The 18,153-nt window shown below is 45.0% G+C and overlaps 1 long non-coding RNA gene across 1 annotated transcript in view; it reads right to left on the bottom strand.

The window, feature by feature from the left end:
• LOC144807482 (uncharacterized) overlaps window positions 1-11,716 on the bottom strand; it is a 74,862-nt gene extending 63,146 nt beyond the window's left edge. The window contains exon 1 of the long non-coding RNA XR_013606339.1: window positions 11,570-11,716. This is a non-coding gene — a long non-coding RNA (uncharacterized LOC144807482). The remainder of the gene's footprint in view (window positions 1-11,569) is intronic.
• Window positions 11,717-18,153: the final 6,437 nt, after the last annotated feature.

The raw sequence follows: 18,153 nt of genomic DNA, 5'->3' as shown, positions 1-18,153 counted from the left end.
GGCCTCCAGCCTCCGTTGCCGGGCCAATCTAGCCTGCTCCCTCCTTGTTGTTGATTTGGAAGGAGCAACTATATGAAGAAAGAAAGACATAGTCTGTAACCAATGCTCCTTATTAATAACACAAAGTGATTGAGCCGAAAGTTGGGTCACAGAGTACAAGTAGCAAATTGAAAGCACAGTACATAACTATTGAGGACAGTATCTATGTAACCTCCCACTTCTGCATCCTTGCTCTAACAGTAGTGGTAGTTTAATGAACTAATTCTACGACCACTATGGACTTCCATTACAGTCGACTATGACAGTACACCAGTCTTATTCTTCTTCTTCTCTCTTGTTTAGGGAAATGGGTACGTTATCTTATGCAAGCCGGCAGAATGACATGGACACAGCACAGTGAAGTTGCACCCGAGAAAAAAAGTTGCACACCATGATGATGGAGACAGACTTGCGTTACTGTACCGGTCCAGTACATGCAGGTGGTGAAGCTATTACTTTTCTATTACGGGTGGCACTGAGAATACTCTGTTACAAGGGCTACTGCTTAATTAATTTACCTTTCACCCTACAGTGCAAATGAGTACTAGAAAAGGAAACTGAAGAAGCTAACTAATTTGATTATCTATCACTTCACATGGGACGTATTTAATGACAGATGAGATGACTTTAGGTGCTTTGCTTAATATTGAGTGAACACAGTGATACACCCACACATGAATGACGTACTACAAGTAAACTAAAGTTATTAAGAGAGGTACGGAGTGTCCACCGTAATAACCAGATATATGCTGTGAATGCAAACGCAATACAAAGTACTGCTACTATTCATGGTAGTATTGGACACATTTACAATTTCTTTTCCTTGCCTTCCCTGCACTGGGACGGACGTGCGGGTGCGGTGGTACATGCTCTTCAAGGTAACACTTACTTCACCTGGCGACCATCTACTCTCTCTAGATACACATTTGCTATGTAAGAGTCAGAGAATACCATGCTCCAGGCATCCATTCATTCAAAGTATACGCACACATACAGTTTCTGTTTCACCCACCCAGGCTGCTGTCCTTCCACCCATCCTTGCTTCATCATTGACCCAGCCATGCACCATACCATATTCTTTCCTTCCCAGCCACCTCTGGGTCCAAGCAAACACATATCGTTCTTCTTTGCCAGCCATCATACAAGTTCGCGTCCCACTTACTTACACCCTTCTTTCGCTTTTCGTTCATCCCATCCATCACGTTCGTCTAAGAACTTATTGGGATTCTTCTCACCAAAAACTTCACAGCTAAGTCGAAGTACATTTCGAGGAGGCTACTACCTGGTTGATTTGTAATTGTAATACACCCGTGCAGAAAGCACACTATGCAGTCTTCAATCTCAATAAGTAAGGAATATATAGCTTACCTGTTTCCGCCACCACCGTTTGATCCCCCACAGGAACGGCCACCAGCTCTTCTACCGCCGCATCCTCCCCAGAGGCCTCCGAGTCCAAGTCCAACACAGCCACCTCCGCGCTGGCCCCGTCACCAGATGTTACACCTACAAAGTACATTTAAGAAAGTTAGAATACACCACTCACTACTATATAATATTTGGTCTAGGAGAAATGTTAAAAAAACAGAATACAATGTAATAATTTGTGACTGTCTACTCCATAGTAAAAATGTCCCATTTTCCAGGGAAGGCTGTTGTCTTGCTGCACTTTTATGCACAACTGATGAATGCTTGCTTTTGATTTTTAACACGCACCACTTTTTCTCCTAACAGACAGAAGCTTGACTCCTGAGTCCTAAGAACACGACCAGGATCAAGTTCAAAGTAGGTGAGAGTTCGGCTCGACCACAAGAAATGTGTCCAATTAATCGTCAGCACTAACCACTTTTCCGTTTACAGTTAAATAGTTTTATGACAAAGTAGATTTCAATAAATGTGTTTACTTTTAATAAAGCTTTTACACTTAAATAGACTCTGTGGTTTTTGTTCCTCTAGACTAGAGTGGATGAGCTAAAGGTTTTGGAATTTTTGCAAGCATGAGTGCCTCTGACACTTCTTGACTGTGCTGTGACTCCGTACTACTCTCTTGTCCTGCGTACGATAATCTAGAGATCATTGGGGATCTATAATCGGTGACTTCGGGAGCTGAATGACTCTGCCACACTATCTAGTCAGTAAGGAGACAGTGCATAGAGGTATTGCTGAATATAATGGGAGTCCAATGGAATTGCCAAATGTCCAATCTTAGTTAGCTACACAGACAGACTAATAAGAATAGTCTAGTAATACCACAGGGAGTCATATTCGAGGCAGGATAAGAATTTATATCCAGTCTACAAGAAGATCAAAGACGATTTAGAAAAAATCGAATGAGGAACGCTAGGAAAAAATAGGTACTGTTTAGTAAAATGTAAACTTACTGGGGCCAGCAAAGGAGCCCTCGCCTGCCCGATCCTGGCCTGCATCCTCAGCACCCTCCTCCTGTGTCCTCTTGCCCTTGGGGGGAGCTGATGTACAACATGAAAGAAAGAAAAACCATAAAACATGGATGAGATTTTTCAACCAAATCAAACATTTCAAAAGAACAATAAGAACATATTTTGGAAAAATAGCAAATAGATAGACAACTATTCCACGGGATCTATCTCATGTGGTATACTACGTTATTCGTATTGCCTGATTTGCGGAACGTTGACTTAGAAAGTTCCTATGTAACTCAATAAACAGACTACTAAAGAGGTTTGCCTAGGCCTGGCACTGCAGGCAGTAGTGCGCAACACGTGACAGACAAAGTCCATCCTGCTTGCAGATCAGTGAATACTCAAACTATCAATCCACCCGCCACCACCGCCACTATTTCTTCTGATAGCCATGTGACTGTCTAAAGGAAGGACACTGGACTTCAGTCTGTTGGGGCTGATTTATAAGTCCCTTGCGGAAGTTGCGGCTGATTTTCCTCCATTGTTGCGTGCCTTTTCTGACGCAGCGGCAGAACAAAAGACTCGCCATGGTGTTGGTGCGGCGTATATATTAAAAAAAAAAACACATATGGGCATATGGGCGATGCATCACGTTGTAAAGCCCTGCGCCATCAGGGGGCGTTCCGGCGCAAGGGAGGGCGTACCTGCGCAGGAACGAATCCTAAAAGTGGCTGAGGGAAATCTACAAGATGTCAATCAGTCATTTTTATGACAATGATGCATGACTCAAACCCTGCGCGCTTGAAGCCGACGTACGGCTTGATGCAGCATTGGGGAGATAGGGTACCCCAGAGCATTGCTGGAGCTGCGCCATCGTTGGCACGCAACTCCAGCAATGCGCTGCCTTTACGGCACAGATGCGTAAGGCTTCTGTGACGTTTTGGGCCAATGGGTGGTGGTGGCATGGCACACAATTACTGCCGCATCCCTGCTACTTTGCAGGGATGCGCCGGTAATTGAAAATATGACCCTTACTGTCTAGCATTACGCAGTTCTTTTCTTTACAGTACACTGATACATAATTTCTCAGGCCAATGAAATGCTTCTGAACACAACATACAAAACAAAGAAGCATAGTAGCAAGCAAGGCTACTGAGAAGGAGAGCAGTGCACCTGAAAATGAAATGCATAGAAGATTTTGAAATATAATTTACCTCAATGTAATCGGCAGCATTATTGCTCTTGGTAAAGAACAAAGATTTGCAAATAACAGAGCAGGATAAAACAGAGTAGTAAATGGACTACTACTACTACTCACCAAGCCCGGGGACCTCTACGCCGAGCGCGTCCAGCAAGTCCCGCTCCCGGTCCATGACATCGGTCCAGCGGTGGGTGGCCTGGTTATATGTGCGCCGGACCCCAGAGATCTTGTACATGGCCCGGCACACCTTCTCCCACCGCTGGCGGCGCTCCCGGATGCCATAGCCGGTCGCGATCTTGCCGCCTCCCAGGATCGTCTTGGGGAGGCGGCGCTGGACATGGAAGATCAGTGCCGCCACTTCCTCCGCGCTGAAGATCTCCCTCGGGACCACTTGCTCCCCCCTTAAACGCCCGCACGGGAGCCGGGCACGGGGTGCGGGACCCTTCCCCTTCTCAGGGTGCTTCCCGGCTCCCTTTACCATGGTCTGGGCAGAAATAAACTTAAATGATAAAGTAGAAATAGAATAGTGAAGAAGAAAAGAAAAGAGTTTAAAAAAGTAGTTTAAAAGTAACTAAAAGCTGCAGAAAACACAAAAATATAGAGCTAGAAAAATAGAGGGTTAGATAATAAGTAAAATTAGATCAAAAAAACTTCAAACAAGCAAAGGATGGCAGAGATTGAGAGAGGATAGAGAAAGCATGCCCAGAACCATAGCAATGAATGAGAAACAAGATGGCCGCGCCCGTTCACGACCGCGTGGGTAAGTTCGCGCGAGATTTTCCTTGCGAGTACGCGCGAACTTGTACTCGCGAGCAGCACACTTTGCGAGATTACACATAGCGGGCGGAAACGGAATTACGTCACGCCAACAAGATGGCCGCGCCCGTGTACGACCGATAGGGTAACTTGGCAAACGAATAGCTAGAAGCGCCTCGCGAACACGCGCAAGATCACGCGAATATACACGTCGCAACAAAAACAATTTTGTATTCGCACGTATTCGCGGCTTCCGAAATCGATCTCGCACGGATTCGCGCCCCAAATAACGCGCGAAATTGCAAAAAAAACGATTTTAGCTAAAATGAAAGCAATGAGCAGGTGCAAAAGTTCAAACTTAACATTAGTAACATTCAAGGTAGTGCTTCCTGATGGGCCCCTCCAGAGTTTGCAACAATTCTATGACCCTGCTATGACCCAAACAGCAGGCTCATAGAATAGCACCATAAAGGTCCTGTAAAAAAAAAATTTCACTGCAACAAAAAGCAAATTACAGATAAGGAAGGAAGCAGGTGCCAGCCAGACTGGAACTTTCAAAATTACTGACACATTAATGAAACACAAATTAATTGATGGCAGTTGAAGAAGGGCAGGTGTGCTAGCTTTTTTCAACCACCATAATCTACAGTAATAAATAAACCTAATAGGTGCCTGTGAGGATGTACTAGAGGGTGGCATGGGTGTCCCAGAGGGTGGCAGTGGTGAAACAGAGGGTGCTGTGAACCTGTGATGATAAACCAGACGTAGAAACAACATAGTCGCGGCCGTTGCAAGCCGAAAAGTAAGTTCGCAATTGCGAACTTGTCCCAAAATCGGCGCGAACACGCGCCAACACAAAAAACGGAAAAATCCGCAAATCCGCTAGAGTTCGCGGATCTTCGCGGATTGCGAATCCGTAAATACGCAAGTTCGCGGATTGCCAATCCGCAAAATCCGCCCATGCTTAATTGGTACCACTAAACAGCACATTCCACCTATAACACTTGAAGACTCACATTCACGTCACACTTAAATCACATTATTAGTTCCTAAAATATAATTCAACTTTTGGCAAGTTATAAATAATGTTCATTAGAATTATTTTCCTGCCCATCTTTTAAAACTCTCGATCCCTCCCGTACATATTTCTTTCTTTCACATTTTGGCCGATATCTATTAATGACTTTTCTCCATCCTTCGTGTGTTTTCTCTCTGTATCCCTCTTATTTCTCTTCTCTCGCCTCTTCTTGCTTTTTCAGCTCGTTCATCTTGTTCTCCCCTTCCTGCTGAAGTGACAACTGGAAGCAAGCTATCCTGGCTGAAGAGGGGTGAAACCCCAAAACCAGTCCTAGGATGCTTATCACCGGTCCATGAAGGACCACGCTTGGCAGTTCGGCTGAACTGTTCCCTATCACAAACACATATGTTCATTCCCTATAACATCACTCTAGATGAGAAGAATGCCATCAAATCACTACGAGATAAAAGTGAATTGGTTATTAAACCAGCAGACAAAGGGGGTGGGATTGTACTTCAAAATATTGATAGCTACAAAACAGAACTCTCACGCCAAGTCTCTAATACTGATTATTACAGCAGACTGCCTACCAACCCCACCAAAGAATTGCAGACCTTGATAAAACAGGTGACCACTGAAGCCCTAGAATCAGGTTTCATTTCCAAACATGAATTCAATGTCCTTAATACTAATCACCCTCGGATTCCGGTCATTTACACACTGCCGAAAATCCATAAACGCCTAATTGATCCACCTGGCCGCCCAATAGTATCTGGATGTGGCTCGGTATTGGAACCGCTTGGACATTATGTCAATTTTTTCTTAAGAGATTTTGTCCCTGTTACAACTTGTTACGTTAGGGATAGTATGAACATGATAAATCTAATTGAAAATCATCCCTTTGACCCAAACTCAGAAACCTTGTGCACATTAGACGTCCAGTCACTTTACACTAACATCCCCCAAAGAGACTCATTGTTTGTGATGGAAGAAATACTGAAAAGACGTCCACGTCCGCACCCTGTGCCTACCTTATTAATAATTCAGCTTCTAGAGATCTGTCTGACCCGTAACTACTTTATGTTTGGAGAAGAATTTTTTCAACAGAACAAGGGTACCTCAATGGGGGCTATTTTTGCTCCTACGCTGGCTATTCTTTACATGGACTGGCTAGAATGCACCACCATCCTCCCAGTCACGAATCCCTTCCATCAGGGTCTCCTCATGTGGAAACGTTACATAGACGATGTCTTCATGATATGGGGGGGCCCTGTGGAAATCCTTCCCACCTTCGTGCATTGGCTTAATAGCAATTGCAATGGATTGACTTTCACCATAGATCATAGCAAAAGCAGCATTCCATTATTGGATCTTTGTATCCAACACAAAGATGGCCTATTGTTCACCTCTTTGTTCCGTAAGCCAACTGAGAGAAACACACTTCTTAGCTATGATAGCTGTCACCCTCGAGCTCTGAGGGACAGTCTCCCCTACTCACAGTTCTTGAGACTTCGCAGAAACTGCTTCCAAAAATCTGACTATTTTTGTGAAGCAAACACCTTGGCTACCAAACTTAGACTCAGAGGGTACCCCAGACGCCTGGTAAGGAATGCAATGAAGAGGGCATGGTACTGCCCTCGTGAGACATTACTTGAACCTAAGACCAAAAAAGATTCTAACAAACTGGTATGTGTCACTACTTTTTCTTCTGCATCTAGCCAAATTAAGAAATGCATAAAAAAAAACTGGCATATCATCAACTCTGGAAATCTCTCCCTGGAAATACCTCTGTTTGCCTTCAAACGCAATAAAAACTTGAAAGATCAACTGGTTAGAGCAGCACTGCCCTCACCTAAGATGATCAAAACCACCTTACATGATCATTGGTCCCTTCCCCCAGTGAGGGGACATTCTAAATGTGGAACATGTGTAGTATGTGATTATTGCATTGAAAGTAAAGAATTTGTTTTCCATAATGTCAAAAATGTTCTTAATACCTTCACTAATTGTAACAGCTGCAATTTAATCTATGCTATTCTGTGCCCCTGCAATATGATCTATGTAGGCCAGATGAAGCAAAAGATTAAATTGAGGAGATCGCAACATCGGAGCAGAATAAGGTGCAAAACTGCCAATGCCCCACTCGTTGAACATTTTGTAGACAAAGGACATTCAGAGGATCAAATCAAATGGACTGTAATCAGCCAGGTCATTGTACCACCAAGAGGAGGTGACTTATCCAGACTGCTCAATAAAGAAGAACTTAAATGGATACTAAGAACTGACAGTTTAAATACAGGTCTAAACTTGCAGGAGGAATGGACAAGCTTATTGTAATTGGGTCAATTGCAAATGCCAAGTCTTGTAGTATCTGTATCTGTGTCGACACTATGTTTTTAATCACTCTGCTTACAAGCAGTTCTTTATTTGCATGCCTATGTAGCCTTCTTGCATGCTTTTATTCACCTACTTAAGATGGCCGCCCCCCTTCCCTTCGTTAATTCCATGACTAACCTAGCTACAACCCACTGCTTCCATGTCGTGGCCGAGTTCCTTAACTCACTCAGTATGGCCGCTCTTATTTCCATCCATTTTTCACCCATTCATTCCAGTCTGTGAACCTAATTTCCTGGTTCCTTTACTCACTCACTCGAGATGGCCGCCGTTAGTCCGTTATTTATTTTTATGACCGGCTCCACCTATCAGCCCCAACCCTTGAACTTAACTTCCTGGCTGCCTGTCGACTAGGGACAGAGCCGTGTTCGGACGCGAAGCCTCTACCCTTGGTAAGTCCTGCGATTGTTATGTTATATTGGCTACAACTCTACGTTGTGGTAACTTTCTGACTAGACAGCCTCTGTCTCCTTGTTTCAGTCTCGTAGTCACGCGCCTGATTGCTGGCGTTGGATGCAATATCCCCAATGCGGGCATCCTCTGGAACTAACTTCCTAATGCGAACCAATTTTAGGTGAGCCGAGATCGTATTGGTTCCTTCTGTCCCACCACTCCGTTTTTTCATGAATTATTCACCCGTCCTTCCGAATTCAACCCTTAGGTTCTGGAATTAATCGCCTACACGAACTCCCCATGTTCGGCTAACAGCACTGCACTGGAGCTGCCGAGCGGCCGTTATATCTTCTTATCCCCCCTTGGTGCCTACTCGGGTAAGTCCTACGGCCTGTACCCCAGTCTCCTTAGATCCACAGTAGGTCCAGAATTAATATCTTCTTTGTTCCCCAACAGTGGACACGGATGACGAAATTCTGGGTATTATTCCAATTATCGGCTCCCGTACATCCTAAACAAGCCTTGAACACCAATTGACTCACAGAGCCGTTTTAAACAGGTAGCCCATATATCGTTGAACATTTTGTAGACAAAGGACATTCAGAGGATCAAATCAAATGGACTGTAATCAGCCAGGTCATTGTACCACCAAGAGGAGGTGACTTATCCAGACTGCTCAATAAAGAAGAACTTAAATGGATACTAAGAACTGACAGTTTAAATACAGGTCTAAACTTGCAGGAGGAATGGACAAGCTTATTGTAATTGGGTCAATTGCAAATGCCAAGTCTTGTAGTATCTGTATCTGTGTCGACACTATGTTTTTAATCACTCTGCTTACAAGCAGTTCTTTATTTGCATGCCTATGTAGCCTTCTTGCATGCTTTTATTCACCTACTTAAGATGGCCGCCCCCCTTCCCTTCGTTAATTCCATGACTAACCTAGCTACAACCCACTGCTTCCATGTCGTGGCCGAGTTCCTTAACTCACTCAGTATGGCCGCTCTTATTTCCATCCATTTTTCACCCATTCATTCCAGTCTGTGAACCTAATTTCCTGGTTCCTTTACTCACTCACTCGAGATGGCCGCCGTTAGTCCGTTATTTATTTTTATGACCGGCTCCACCTATCAGCCCCAACCCTTGAACTTAACTTCCTGGCTGCCTGTCGACTAGGGACAGAGCCGTGTTCGGACGCGAAGCCTCTACCCTTGGTAAGTCCTGCGATTGTTATGTTATATTGGCTACAACTCTACGTTGTGGTAACTTTCTGACTAGACAGCCTCTGTCTCCTTGTTTCAGTCTCGTAGTCACGCGCCTGATTGCTGGCGTTGGATGCAATATCCCCAATGCGGGCATCCTCTGGAACTAACTTCCTAATGCGAACCAATTTTAGGTGAGCCGAGATCGTATTGGTTCCTTCTGTCCCACCACTCCGTTTTTTCATGAATTATTCACCCGTCCTTCCGAATTCAACCCTTAGGTTCTGGAATTAATCGCCTACACGAACTCCCCATGTTCGGCTAACAGCACTGCACTGGAGCTGCCGAGCGGCCGTTATATCTTCCTATCCCCCCTTGGTGCCTACTCGGGTAAGTCCTACGGCCTGTACCCCAGTCTCCTTAGATCCACAGTAGGTCCAGAATTAATATCTTCTTTGTTCCCCAACAGTGGACACGGATGACGAAATTCTGGGTATTATTCCAATTATCGGCTCCCGTACATCCTAAACAAGCCTTGAACACCAATTGACTCACAGAGCCGTTTTAAACAGGTAGCCCATATATCCCTTCTGTCCCTCATACTCACGGGGTAGCTACGCACGGAAGCCACAACCCTCCCTAATGGTCACTAATACTGAGTACTCTTACGTTTCGCCACAAAGGAAATGTTGCATGTGTCTTTTAATTACTTTATTCAATTCACCAGTCATTTAATGCACAAGTCTATCCATGCATATCCTTGGTATGACGTACACATGCCTGTGGTTAATCACCCCCTCAGACACTCGTCGTACCTTTAGTGATCGCCATTTCACGCATGCGTATTTTAGATGTTCCCTTAAGGATCCTTCACTCACGTTGTTCACCTGATGTCACTCAATAATTTTTACTGTGTATTGTTCTCTGCTGATATATTCCAATTTTTCCTTCTTTCCTTAGGCCAGTTTACTTCTTAGGCATAAAACTTTTTGTCCTGATGATGATGCCACATATTGTGGTTAGGGGATCGAAACGCCGTCGACTTGATGTAACATCATATATGTAAAAGTATACTGAATGTGATATGCATATAATGATGTAATTGAATTTCTGTTATTCTTCATTATTCAGAAATCATTCACTCTTTGCCTAAATATTTCTCCTTCTTTTCTACTGTCTTATTTTGCCAATTCGTTAGCGTGAGGGCACAGGCTTGTGTCTCACTCTTTGTGAATGTAAGAATTTTCCTGTTGAATTTATTCTATAGTAAAAATTGTGATCTCTGTCCGGCTGGACATATCACGTTACTCAATATAGTTCTATTGTGTCTATATTTATTAGTTTTCGTGTATTCAACTATGCATGGGACCACTGTTGTTAGAAAAAAAAAAAAAAAAAAAAAAGGACTGTTCCCATGGGGCACAGGGTCAAGACTGATTTGCATTTGGCCAGGTCTAAACTGGGGTGGCATGGTGAGCAAGAGAATAATAGATTTAACCCAGATCTCTTGACTGGGGGTGAACGTTTTGATTTGTTCTGCATTCTGTCCGTCAATTGTGTGTCTTTTGCTTTCTCGCCCTAAGTGCGCCATTATGCCCAGACCTGCGTCCTGGGATCACTGTGCCACTGGAATCAAGCTATCCTTACTGAAGATTGGTGAAACCCTGAAACCGGTCCTAGGATGCTTGTTTCTGGTCCAGGGAGGACCTGATTGGCAGTTCGGGCTGGACTGTTCCCATGCACAATGCATTTCAGTGCAGTGATGCGGAGCACCACACTGAAATGCGTTGGTGTCACGACTGATGCGTGATACTTGACAGGACTGCAGGGGTACAGGTGGCAAGTCAACAAACTGACAGGGAGAGCCGAGCAAAGAGTGTGCACAGATTTCTGATAGAGCGCTAAGATGCTTCATGTTTCACAGTGCAGTAAGATGCAGTGCAGTGGCACAAATTCCTTATAGTGCTGCAAAGTGCAGTGCACACATATTTCTCACAGTGCATTAAGATGCAGTGCAGTGCACATATCCTCTCTTTAAGACAAATGATGACCACAAACACCCCCAGGGCCGGACAGAAAGGCCCCCAGAGGTTCCCGGATAGAAGAGCCCGGCTCCTGAAGGAAATTTCCTCCAGGATTATTCAGTCTATTTCTACAAACGCAGCAGAAGGTGCTGACAATCTCCTACCTGAGCAGAGACCTGTGCAGACGTGTCCAGGCTCTCTCCTCCCCCTATGGCTGGGGTGGGGCAGGTGCAGATTTAGGGTCTGGCAGAGGTGGTGGGGGGGCTGTGAGGGTCTGAAGATGAAGATAACTGCACAGACAGCCAGGGCGACCTTCCTCCCCTGTAACAGGCTGGACACAGAGGGAGAGGGAGGAAGTGATGTCAACATCTGCTGCTTGTACTGTCTCCGCCACCGCTGACCTGGAACAGGAAACACTTTTCACTTTCACACAATGTGCTCAGTGGATTCATATCAGCAGGCGAGGCGCGCCCTCTGCTGGCCACACAAAGAGCCATCACATCCAGTCTCCAGGAGTGAATATACACAAGCATTTTGTGGCAGGAAATGCCTGGGTTTTTAGATGTATCAGAAAGTATTTACAGCTTCACTTCACATGAGCATCTTCAAAACACTGATGCAGAGGACTAAAGAGTATTTACAGAAAGTTTTCACTGGAAGAGATTATAACCCTCGTGAGAGAGAAAAATTTAAAGTCCTGACCAGATCTTACCATAAGATGATCTGGAGTGAAAAAAAAACCTACTTTGAACGTCGGATAGATGATTCGGTTAACTCCTGTAAGGAGCTTTTTAATATTGTCAGAGACTTCACCTCTCCGTCGCTGGCCAAGTCTGCTCAGGGTCATTCTAAATCTTGGCTGAATGAATTAGCTCATTATTTTGTTGACAAAATAATTACCATTCAAGCCGACCTTGCAACTTTTTCTAAGCAGTTTCGGGTAGTTGATCCGGATGCTATTTCTTTTGTGAATCCCACTCTCTGGGAATTTCCGCAGTTAAGCCTTGCCGCTTCATTAGACTACTTGACAGGCTTGAAATCGGGCTCCCCTTTAGATCCCTGCCCGGTCTCTTGTCTTAATAAAATAGCCTCTGTGCTAAATAGTCCTATCAACTCCATGCTAAATTCCTCTTTTTCTTCTGGCATTGTTCCACAGGCTTGGAAGAGTGCGCTTATTCTTCCACTAATTAAAAAACCAACTTTGGATCCCATCATACACGCCAACTATAGGCCTATTTCTCTCCTCCCTGCTCTGGCAAAGGTGGCGGAAAGGCATGTGCACCGATCCATCTCAGATTTCATCGAGAATAACAACATGTTGCACAGTACTCAATCTGGGTTTCGTGCGAATTACAGCACAGAAACCGCTTTACTGGAAGTCACCACCGCCATTAGAGAGGTCTTAGACTTGGGAGGCAAGGCCATGTTGGTTTTGCTAGACTTGTCGGCGGCGTTTGACACCGTTCCCCATGACACTCTCCTAATTCGACTCTGGGATTGTGGTCTTAGGGGGACGGTGTGGAACTGGCTTAGGTCATTTCTAGCCAACCGCCGGCAAACGATCTGGGCGCCACCTCACTCCGCAGCTATGTCAGTCCTGGAAGTGGGGGTCCCTCAGGGGTCTATTCTTAGCCCCCTGCTTTTTAACATCTTTATGGCCCCCCTTGCAGAGGTTGCGGAGTCGTTTGGCGCTCAGATCGTGTCTTACGCTGATGACACCCAGCTCTTGTTCACCCAGAACAAGAATGAGATGTTTGATGGGGCACGTATCAGAGGCTGTTTAGAAGCAGTCTTTGATTGGTTCAAGAGACACGGCCTGAAATGCAACTCCGATAAATCGGAGCTGCTTTTTTTTGGGTGTGTCTCTGAACCAAATTGGAAAAGTTGGTGGCCTCAGGATCTTTTCCCTCCTACCAATGCTAGTACCAGGGTTAAAAATCTTGGTATCATTGTGGACAATGAGTTGACTTTTGGACCCCAAATAGCCAGTCTTGCAGGGAAATGCTTCGGTATCCTGAGGATGCTCAGGAAATTTCTTCCTTTGATTTCCGTGAATCATCGCAGGGTTATCGTTCAAGCACTGGTAGGGTCTCGCTTGGACTATGTAAATGCCCTTTATTTAGGTCTTCCTAAATACTTGGTAAGGAGACTTCAGGTTGTGCAAAATTCAGCTGCACGGGCCATTTATGGTCTTCCTAGACGAGCGAGTACTTCTAACCTGCTTAAGGAATTGCACTGGCTCCCTATAGCCAAAAGGGTGCTGTTCAAGAGCCTGACTCTAACTTATAAGGCTCTTCACGACCTGGGCCCCAGGTATATTAGTAAACGGCTCGCTCTGTACAAACCGAGCAGAGCTCTTCGCTCTGCCTCCCTGCTCAAATTGTGCGTCCCATCCATCAAACGCACTCGTCAAGGGGGGCGCTCGTTTCACTACCTGGCTCCATGTGCCTGGAATGAATTGCCTTTTGATCTGAGACAGGCCCCTAGTCTGATGTCTTTTAGAAAAGCATTAAAAACCTGGCTGTTTAGCTAGGAATTGTGATGTCTTTTATTCCCAGTTATGTTTTCTTTCCAATAAAGGTCCTCTTCGCCAAAGCGCCGGGACACTCCTTTGTGAGTAGCCGTTGCGCTATAGAAGAACCCAATTAACATAACATAACATAACATAACAGTTTATATTTCATTAAATTTATATGAGAATATGTGTTAGTGGTGGAATTAAACTGGACAGCGTATTCATTTTTCATCTAAATATTTTTAACGCTTTATTTATCGGGTTTTTCAGATGCACAGCATGGTACATAGAAAAGTAAATAGAGAAAAATACCATGCAATTTCATAAACCAGACCAAATACAGTGTGGCATAAGTCATATGTTAAAGCGAAAATTAAAAGAAGAGATCTTTTCTAATCTCCCTCTGTTTTTAGGTTATTCCTTATCATAGCTGCCAAGGTTTCAGATTCCTGTGAGTGACATTTTAAGGACTATGAGTGACACTTTCTGGCCAGCATAATTAAGCGAAGAAGAGGAAAGCATATAAATATCAGAAATGACACCCATCTGAGCAACAAGAAACTAAAAAGTTAAGTGCTGCAAAGCACCAGAAATGGAAGGGCACTAACCTAGTGCCCTTGTACAGTCAGAGGCACAACACTACTGTTAACTGCTGCAACTAGTTAAAATATCTAAAACAATTCATAAGCAATAGCTGTGTAACCTATGGTTTCACCATTAATTTTCACCATGCGTGCCATGATGTAAAGCTGTTTCTGTGATATCGAGTGATGGAGCTAAATCTGTTTGTCTATTTCTGTATTACACATGCAGCACAAATGGTGTAATTCATAAGGATATATGCTGACTGCTGTGATTTCTGTCTCGAATCAGTAGGCACGCTGGACGTGAGAGGAGCTCTATGAACTGGTGGATGTCACCAGCTTCAAAGTACTAGTGTTGCCAGGCGACAGCAACAATTCCAAGGGGCCCGGGCAGGTAGGGAATTGAACTAGGGACATGTTGCCACAGCCTCGGATACTTTTTGGGAGGACGGGCCGGTGTTCTATGGGCACAAAAAGACAGGGAGCTCAAAACAACGTTACACCCGCAGAAAAGCAATTAGTCATTCCACCTTTCACCAGCCTTAGTACACCCACTGGGCCCTAGGCTGTTTGCTGACAATCAATCGAGGCAAAGGAGGACCATCACTGGCCAGGCGGTGCTCTCCCGGGTCCTGTCTTGTAGGATGTGAGAGGCCCCGACACAGATTTCCGCTGCCTCACCTAGTCAGCTAATAGTAGTCTAGGTCACCCCCTGGCAGGCTGCTGTATATCAAAACAAACTCACTGACAACTAACAGTAGCAAAATAAAAATCATTCATTATAGCTGAGATTCTGACTGCCACATGAGCCGGCGTGCCACGTGCCCACGACCTCAGTTTAGTTGCATGAGTATGGCCAGCCCTGCCACGTACTATGCATCAGGCGTTAGACTAACACATTTCAGTGTGGTGGTCCCCATCACTGCACTGAAATCCGAAGTCACACATTATAGCGCCTCCTCACTGCTATAATGCACCATGGCTGAGTGGCAATGTATGTTGCGCGCTGTTCCTGTTAGGTTTCAGGGGCGTGCTCATGATCTGCTCCTCGCAGCTCTCTACTTTGTCACAATGTATTTGGACTGGACACACCGCAGGCATCACTGAGGAGTCCCTGCCCAATGGCTTGGCTACTTAGATACTTAAAATATAATTGTGAAGCCTTGAGACACTTTAATAAGTGGGGGCTGAGTCACGGGGTAACCCTGCAGTGCTGCCGGCCCACGCTACCCACAGCGGTGCGAGTGCGTGGTATTTCAGGAAGTGTTCACTGACACTTGTCAGTGTGTTGGGCAAATTAATGGTAGCTCAGATCCTCTTCACCGCTCCCAGCACGGCACTGTGGATGAGGATCGATTCCCGGACCTAGAGTAGGCCACGCCTGACTTGCCATTTTGGTGAAGCTGGTCAGAATTGCCATATGCTCACCAGCCCAGCGGTATGGATTCCGTGAGTTACCATGTCACACACAGGCTGAGCCCACCAGCGCTGGCAATAGAGCTGATGCCAGTCCGAGTCAGCAGCCTGACCCCTGCCAGAGTGAGTACTGTCACCGCAACACACACAAAGGAGAAGGAAAGGGGATAATAAAAGTTGGCACATGCTCAGTGAGAAAAAACTGCCCTCACTCACATAATTGTGACATGCTTCAACATTGGGCTTGCTTACTAGCCACCTTGTGTTCCATGATGCCCCCTTGCCCCGTGAGCATCTGTCTGTGAACAAAACTAAATCAAATATGAGAAATACAAACAACCGAACATGCTGTGTGGCTCTAGAAAAAACTCGATGAAGGAAAACGTAGGAGAGACACGAGATAATGCGAACCTTAGGAGTTAGAACACTGAAGTACCATTAGAAACCAGAAATCCAATACAAAGTTTAATGCACACTACCTAGAGGAACACCACACAGTAAATGACCTATCCTGGACGGTGCTGGACTAACCCAGAATCAGACCATCTACAGGAGATAAAAAGAGATGACTCCTGATGAGGAAACAGAAGCGGGTGTACAGAATAAAAAGCCATGTGTTGGGATTGACTGATGATATTCCTTGGAACACCCTGAATATATAAAGTTGACCACTATATAGACTACAGTTTTGATTAGTGGCTCCCTTGCTAACTAGAGGAATAGACAAGCATTCAATAAAGTTATCTTTCCAATAACCTGTAAAAAAAATCACAGTATAGATCTGAACATCGGACACATGATGCCGTAGACGTTGAGATCATGTGACTCCTACGTCCCCCGCGTGACCTGAACTTCTCCTGTCTTAGGGTAGGAGGAGGACCGCAACTCGCCACCTACATGGCGAGAGTTGGAGAAGGTCCAGGAAGTGTACCCACCTCGACGAAGTAAGGCGCTAGGGGTGGGGATCTGGGATGGAACATCTAAAAGATGTGGACATAGATTACAGTACTGGGTGTACAATTACACCAACAAAGTAAATACGTGATCGCTTACTTTAATAATAACCATGTGTGGTGGTATACGCAAGTATATCATGAACTGGAGCATTTCCACTGTAATCCAAGCATTCTTTCAGTGGTCATGACCCTTATGACTGTGTGAAGTTGCACTATGAGTTGCTTCCAGATTTATTGATTTTCCCCATTTATACATATCAAATAATCATGCCTATTGTTAGACATGGGATCTCTGGTTGGTTAAGGCTTGCGCCAAAGCCAGGCAGAGACCACCACTCTAGTCAGGGCTTGGGAGTTACACACCAAAGATAACCCCTGCTCACCCCCTTGGTAGCTTGGCACAAACAGTCAGGCTTATCCCGGAGGCAATGTGTTTAGCATTTGCGCAACACACACACACAGCAGCAACACACTAGGCACACCACAAAAAGGAACTCCACACAAGGATATATATAAAAATAGCCTTTGTGTTACCATAAACACATTAGATCAGAATCACACAATTACACTGTGTCAACTGGCACTGGGTAGTATTTACAGGGGATTATATACACATGACAGGGCCACATGGGCCACTGTCAGAATCAGCACTTAGTAGAAATAACACTTAGTAGAAATAGCACTTAGTAGAATTGTAACACAAAATAACAATTGTAGGACACAACCAGTAACCACTGGTGTAAGGTAGGTACACACTACGCAATACTAATCCCCTTTAGGCATAGACCATGCAGGGACACATAAACTGACTAGCATAAACTACACTAGGCAAAAGAACCTCCTAATCATAAAACACATTTAGAGGTATAGAACAGGCATAAAGGCATTGCACATTACGCAAAAATCACATTAGGCATCAGGTAATTACCAACACAAACATAAGTCACCAATCACCTTGCGCAAGAATCACAGTAGGTACTTATCCCAGGCCAACTGGCCTTCCATGGGGCTCAACTGCACTCTGTCCAAATAGTCAGGGCACACTGCCTAGGCAGCGAAAGCAAAGGTGTGCAGGAGTTTAGGCCTAAACGTGGCAGCTGCCCACTACTTGCTGGGAAGCTGTAGAATCCAAATGATGAGCACGGGCTCTCAATGCACCCTAAGAACAAATGCCAACGTGGGAGCACTGGCACCACCGTGCCCTGAAAACGATTGGACCCGAAATGTTGCAGCTGCCCTCTTTCTGGTGGGGCAGCTGGGTATCAAAGAACGAGGCC

This window comes from Lissotriton helveticus, unplaced genomic scaffold, assembly GCF_964261635.1.
Source record: "Lissotriton helveticus unplaced genomic scaffold, aLisHel1.1 SCAFFOLD_392, whole genome shotgun sequence".
Taxonomy (NCBI): domain Eukaryota; kingdom Metazoa; phylum Chordata; class Amphibia; order Caudata; family Salamandridae; genus Lissotriton; species Lissotriton helveticus.
The sequence above is the reverse complement of the archived record's forward strand: the minus strand, read 5'-3'. Positions and strand labels throughout refer to the sequence as shown.